Source organism: Prionailurus bengalensis, chromosome D1, assembly GCF_016509475.1.
Source record: "Prionailurus bengalensis isolate Pbe53 chromosome D1, Fcat_Pben_1.1_paternal_pri, whole genome shotgun sequence".
In the NCBI taxonomy this organism is placed as follows: Eukaryota; Metazoa; Chordata; class Mammalia; order Carnivora; family Felidae; genus Prionailurus; species Prionailurus bengalensis.
In genome coordinates this window covers 95,501,888-95,509,127 of record NC_057346.1, presented here as the reverse complement: position 1 = coordinate 95,509,127, position 7,240 = coordinate 95,501,888, and the positions used below count along the sequence as shown (strand labels likewise).

The 7,240-nt window shown below is 38.3% G+C and overlaps 1 pseudogene; it reads right to left on the bottom strand.

The window, feature by feature from the left end:
• Positions 1-5,812: 5,812 nt before the first annotated feature.
• On the bottom strand, positions 5,813-6,859 carry LOC122482696 (annotated as a pseudogene).
• Positions 6,860-7,240: the final 381 nt, after the last annotated feature.

Below are 7,240 nucleotides of genomic sequence, written 5' to 3'. Positions count from 1 at the left end.
GATGATGCCCCAGAAACTATCTTGTCTCCTGAAGGCCTGATTTTGGGACATTTTCTGATCATTTCCTCAGCTCCCATTCTCAGGGGCTTATACTTATTCATCAGAACCTAACTGGTGAAGACTTTCTTATTAACCACCCCCGGAGAATGAAGATTGTTCTTGCCTTGAGGTCAGTTGACACTTTAAAATGTCGACTTCTGCTACAGGAAGATTCCTGCTCTCTGCTTCCTTCTCTTTTTGGTCATAAAATAGCAGTTGCTCTCTTTAGTAAGTCTCCCATTTCACATACCCTAATGTACCTTTTTAGTTTAAGCAAGTGCTGCATTATTATTCCAAGTTTTACGATGCACCAAAAGTATTTCTTTCTAATGATCTAGCTCTATTAGCAGCTACTGATTTAGGAATATCTCTGTTTAATATAGGCAGCTATTTTTAGAGATAAACTCTTTCTAAGCTGTATGAACAATTTCTATCTTTCATCTATATTTCATTTACTACTTCTCTTAACCTTTTGTGCTTCATGTTCTGGGATAACATCCAGATCCACCAAAGGGAAAAGAAATCAGGACAAGTTTTATTTTCATGCATGCCACTCACATGCATGCCAAACATTGTAGGAAATAATTGAAAATCCAATGGGAAAATTGATAGTATATTCATATTAATTTTTTTACAGGAACATAAAATTTGGATAAAGTATGTCTCTTTAGAATATCAAGCATTAGGAGAACTAAGTGAGCTAACAACAAGAAACCAGAGAAGGGTTTGATGTTTTATTTATTTGATTTCTATTTGTGTGTGCATGTGTGTTTTCTCACTGTTTAGGATTTTATATTTGACCCTGAAATGTGATTAGGTTTTTCCATATGAATTCAGAATTTCTCATTATGATTGTTATTGGCACATAACAAAGACATTTATTTAAGAGTCTTAGAAGTCTAGATGTGAAAGACACTTTATAAATTCACCTTCATATGTTAAATGGTACAAAACTGAGTTTCAGAAACTTTAAACAATGTACAGAATGTCATACTGTGGCAAAGCCAGGACTGGTAACAGATTTTTAGTTTCCAATCAAGAGTTTATCCTGCTGGATCACCATTTTATGTAAAGAGAGAAACAGAGAGTGGGGAGTTCAAAACCATGAAGGAGGAAGGGGAGTGTTTTATAGTCCAGAAAGATGTGAGGTTATTTGGGCCAAGGTGGTGGTAATGGAAATAGAAGTATTCAAGGTATGTTTAGATGTAGCATTCAGAATTTGTTAATGGAAGTGGAAAAGGAGAGGGAGCCATCAAATATGACTCCTAGGCACTTGATATGCAGAAAAGGATAAACATAGAACCATTCATTGAGAGAGGAAGAAACAGAAAACGATTTTAGAGTATAGAATAGCTAGTGATTCCAGTTTTGGATGTGTTCAGTTCAACATGTTTGTAAATTGTCAAGAGGGTAGATGGAGATAATGTGGATCGAAGCCCCGAGAAGGATTAGGAGTCATCAGATTGAAGCTGTGGCTATAAATGAGAATGTTTTAATTTATTTACTGTATTTTCAGATAAGACAGATAAGAGGAATGAAATGTAATTGAAAAAGTGCGGTATTAATGGTGAGATAAATAATATATGGGGAGGAATAAGTTATTTCCTATGAAGTTCGATAAGAATGGAGACTGAAGCATAGTTGAGCCATCTACAAGAGAAGCACACAGCTTCGTTATAGTAAGAAAGAGGTAAAGGGGCTCAGGGCAAGAAGAAGGTAGTCATATGAACTGGTAGTGAGCTATGAAGGATTCCTATCTTATGTCAGACACTTCTCTTCGTATCAGGCAATGAGAGTGAGGTGAGGACCTACAGAGAGTTTTGTGGGAAGCACAAAATTTTAACATAATTGTTGTGGAAAGTAGAAAATATTTGTTGTCTAGAGAAGCGACTTATTTCAAGCACACATTAGGGCCTTTTGCAATTTGAAGATCATGGAAAAACTGTAGCAGCAACTTGTTCTTCTGTGTAGTTTTCTTAAGCTTTGTTCAGTTGCTTGGGTGAAAGCAGAAGGGAAGGGAATGCTTAGTTTCATTTAGGGCTGATATTCTTCAAAGTGGGTTTATAATAGAGAGGAAAAAGTGTTTAGCAAGACTATTTTTGAAATGGTGAACCAAAGAACCTAAACTGGATAATGAGAGCATTCGTAAAAAGGCAAGATTATTGGATTGGGAAAAAGTAAAGGGAGTTATTATTAGTCTAGGTATAAAGAGGTCAGTTGAGTAAACAAGCTGGAATAGGGAGCTGTGAGCAGAGGGACTGGAGTAAAGGGTTAAGAGTGGATTCTAAATGATGAATTAGGAAGGAAATTTTGTAGTTAGAAATATAAAGTTGATGTTATTTGAGCCATAGTGTTGGGTGGGGTGGGGAAGATAGGAACAAGTGAGATTAATGATTTTGGAAATGAAGCTGTTTCAGGTGATGGTAAGCTCTAGTATGTGACTTTGAGATTGGGTGGTTGAGGTATCATGTTGGAGAAGATCATCAGAGTTGAGGAGCTCAAGAATGTTGAGGCCAGTGGTCTGAGTGGGTTGACCACATGAATGGACAATAAAGTTATAAGGAAGAATTTTCAAAATGGTAAGGTATCTGTTTTAGGAGAGGCAAGAGGAGGGCTACTGAGAATGATGATACTAGGAGAGAGGAAATGTTCGAGCGAAATAGCTCTCACTGTCAAGGAGAAGATGTTTTATAAGACACTATGGGGGCACCTGGGTGGCTCAATCGATTGAGTTTCTGACTTTGGTTCAGGTCATGATCTCATGGTTTGTGAGTTCAAGCCCCACATGGGCTCCCTGCTGTCAGCATTGAGCCCACTTTGGATCCTCTATCTCCCTCTCTCTCTGCCCCTCCTCCACTCACACTTTCTCCCTCTCCCAAATTAAATAAAATATTCATTAAAAAAAAAGGCACTGGGGAAAAGTTTCAGAGACTGACTAACCAATCCCATTTCTCCTTCTTGATCACTTAGAGTGACCCCAGTCCTCATCCTCTCTTGCAATTAGATGGGACCATGTGACTGAGTTCTGCCCATAGGTAGACAAAAAGAAATGATGTTTTCAGTCTTTTAATGAGATGATTAAGTAGCCAGTGTATCTTCCCTTTGATTTCTTTTCTCCATAGGTCAGTTGAACGTTTTCAGAATTAACTTAAACTCTAAAACATAAAGACCAAAAGATAGAAAAAGACTGATTTTCAAGTCACTTTTCAGAAAATAATGTTCAAACTGCATTTGTTGGACAGGGCAGTGGTGTGATTAAGAATAAAAAGCCTCCTGGGGCACCTGGGTGGCTAAGTAGGTTAAGCGTCCGACTTCGGATCAGCTCATGATCTCATGGTTCTTGGTTTGAGCCCCACATTGGGTTCTGTGCTTACAGCTCATATCATGGAGCCTGCTTCTGATTCTGTTTACCCCGCCCCATCTGTCCCTCCCCTGCTCACACTCTCTGTCTCTGTCTCTGTCTCTTTCTCTCTCTCTGAAAAGTAAATAAACATTAAATTAAAAAAAAAAAGAATAAAAAGACTCCCAAAGGGAGGAGCCTGAAGCCCATGGAGACCAATGGGCAAGAAGTGTGTCCCGAGAGCAAGAATCATAAACCCTAGGGTAGAGATTTTTACTATGTATGCCCAGCAACAATGCAGAATTGTAAGAGTGGTAAGAGTGGTGACTTTTTCATTCTTTACCTCTGTAAATGGGAGTATTTTTTGCTGACATCCTATCCCTGTTTCACTTCCAGATGTGGTGTGTATGTGGGTGGGGAGAAGATAACTTATCCTTTTAGTCAAAAGTTTATAGGATCATCATAAACCACATCTGAAGATGACAGAGGTGGCTGGACCTCATGCACTGATTCTAGAAAGCCAGATTCCATGATTCCATTTAGCCAGAGGCAATGGCTGAATGGAGACTGGGTACTGGAGTGAGAATTTCTTATGTGTGGAAGGAATATTGAGACAGATATTTATTGACCAGAAGGTTGTATTGTAACAGACCCTGGCTGAATCTCTCATCAATTTTATGTCCTCTTCCTAGGCATGGAGAAACTAGATTTCCCAATTTTCTTTGCCTTTAGTTAGGAGTCATAAGATTAGTTGTGATCAAGTGAATGTGAGCAGATATTATATAGACTCTTCCTAGGTCTGAATTCTCAGAACACTGAAAACTCTTTGACCCTTCATCTCTCTTCCCAGTTTTGTGGATGGAAACAGGATTCTGTAATAGAAGACAATAGGATCTGAGTCACCACTTAGTGGAAGCTGCCAGGAAATCTTAACTCTCACCATTGAATATGGCAGGAGAGAGAACTAAACTTATATTAAGTCACTGAGAGTGTGAATACTTGTTCAGCAGCTGGTATCTTTGATCTTAAGCAGAAGTGAATCGATACCACAAAAAATTCTTCACAAATATATGGCCCTGGCTTAGTGGTAGAAAGCAAACAGGGAAGACATGATATTGGAAGAAGGTACCTCATGTTATGCTGGGAGAAAACATTTGGAAGATTGTCACTTTTGGTAACATTTCGGAGGCGGATCATTCACCTAACAGACCTGCTAAGTCTAGTGGATGAAATTTGAAAAAAATCATATAATTCATGTGAGTGGGCTGTTATGGATGACATTTGGCAAAGTATTATAAAAAAGGGAGGACATAATGAAAATTTGGATAGTTTTTTGGAAAAAATGAAATGGAATAGATGGAGTAAAAAAACTGGAGAACTGGTAGGGTCAAAAAAACTTCTTTCTGACTCCAAATAGTAAGAAACGGGATTTTTTATTGAGTGTCAACATCTAATTCAGCTTGTCATTTTATCAGAATGTTTCAGGGTGAGGATGAGACAGATTATATGATCTGTATTTATATTTATTTCAAGAGACCAAGGTAATAGTAATTAAACATAGGAAAATTCACAGCTCAAGCATTATATCTAGAAAGAACTTTGGATATGGCTGTTGGACCATGGATGGACTAGAAAAGGACAAAACCCAAGCCTAACAAGTTTTTTTTTTTTTTGGAAATATATTGCCAGAGAAACCTCAAGACCAGACTGAAAATCTCTAATGCTGTCCAAGCTATTAAAACAGCTTCTAGGGGCGCTGTTCATGCTCTGTCTCTCTCTGTCCCAAAAATAAATAAACGTTGAAAAAAAATTTAAAAAAAAATAAAAAAAACAGCTTCTAGTCTCCTAATTTCTCATAATCAAGAGGCAGCCTTTAAGTCTGCATTGCCTCAAGGAGGTCACATTAATCCCTATGTAAGATGTGGCCAAGTATGGTAATGGGAAGGAGAATACTTACCAAGAGAAGAGCTTGAAGTCATGAAGAGCCATGACCAAAATAGATCTTTCTAAAAAATAGACCCAGTTCATGGAATCTCCACTACCTCTCAAACAAGGACAATTTCCATTGTCTGGTCTCCTAAATTTCAAAATTACTATGGACCCATGACTGCTATGGGTTTCCCCTTGTCTCCCTACCTCTTCCTTCCTTCCTTCCTTCTTTCTTTCTTTCTTTCTTTCTTTCTTTCTTTCTTTCTTTCTTTCTTTCTTTCTTTCTTTCTTTCTTTCTTTCTTTCCCTTTCTTTCAGAAGCACACTATGATAGTTAATTTTATTTGTTCAGTGCTCATTTGTAAGCACTAAGCATGGGCTTCAATTCTGTGAGCCCAGATTCATATATTTAGGAAGATATAAGCAAACTGATCAATGTATATGGATGAAAAACTGAAGAAAGGCTCATAGTTAATCACATTGTTGTTTTAAATTTCTACAGCCAAGAAGCCAGAAGTCATAGGTCTTTTAGGTCTTTCTGGATGTCCCACAAGATATCTGCACTTTTCTTGAGCTGAGTAACCTCATCATCCTTCAGCTTCTGGTTGATAACACTGGTTAACCCCTGAACTTTTAGGATACATGGAAGGCTCAGGAAGATTTCATTCTCAGTGCCATACATTCCCTTCACCATTGTTGACACTGGATGAATCCTGGATTGATTTTTCAACACTCAACGAGATCAGCCATACTTAATCCAGTAGTCCAGTTGGTATATCCTTTTAGTTTGATGACTCCATATGCACTTTCAAACACCATCTTATGTACTTCCTTCTAATTTTCACTGTCATTGTCTGTTCCCATTTCTGGGTTCAGTTCCTGGAGAGAAACACCTGCCACATTCACTCTGCTCCACGTAGCCACACTTGAGTTGCCTTGTTCTCTCAAAATGCATCCATGGCAGCTGCTGGGATGAATGCCAAGTTTTTCAGCCATAAAATAGTGAAATATAGCAAAATTCAGATTACACCCACTTCCAATCACTTAGCTTGGGTAGTCCACTTAGTTTCCATGTAAAGTATGTGAGAATATCCACTGGGTTGGAAACCACCATTATGACACAATCAGGACTGTACTTGACTATCTGACGAATAATGCATTTGAAGACATTAACATTCCTCTGGACCAGGTTGAGCCACTGTCTGCCTCCTGCTGGCAGACTCCTGCACTTACCACCACAATCTTAGAATTGGCAGTCATGGAGTAATCTTTATCTGTCACAAAATTATCAATTTTAGATGTCTAAAGAATTAAGCTCCTATGTTGCAGATCCATCATTTCTCCTTTGTGTTTATCTTCCAAAACATCCACCAGGGTAAGTTCATCAGCCAGGGACTTTCCCAGAATGCTGATGGCACATGCCATGCCAACTTGTCCAACACCCCCTACAGTACTCTTATTGTTTGGGACGGTTGACTCTTCTTCTGTGACTGACACAATCAGTTTTTCCTTAAGAGTTGCCATTGTGCCTAGTGAGAAACAGCTGTAAGAGTCACGTAAAGAAGGTAATGCCAGCTGCGTCGCCTCCTTACCTCTTTTTTTTTTTTGTATGGAAGTGTCTGATGTGCATATCATCATTGTATATTGAAGTGAGACATATATTTTATCTTTATGGAAAGGAACCACATGTGGACTTGATGTAGAGGAGTGGAAATCACCTGGAGAATCTGATTTTGAGGTGAAAACAGTGGCAAGATGGTAATTTAGCCAGTCTGTTTTAGGAATAAAGAGTGTATTCTATGTATTGGAAAAAGGATAAAAATAGATATTTGTTGACCAGAATATTGAGTTGTCACAGATACTGACCAGTATTAATTTCTCTTCTTGGGAACTCTAGGAGTCTATATTTGAGAGCCGCTTTTTCATTTAGGTT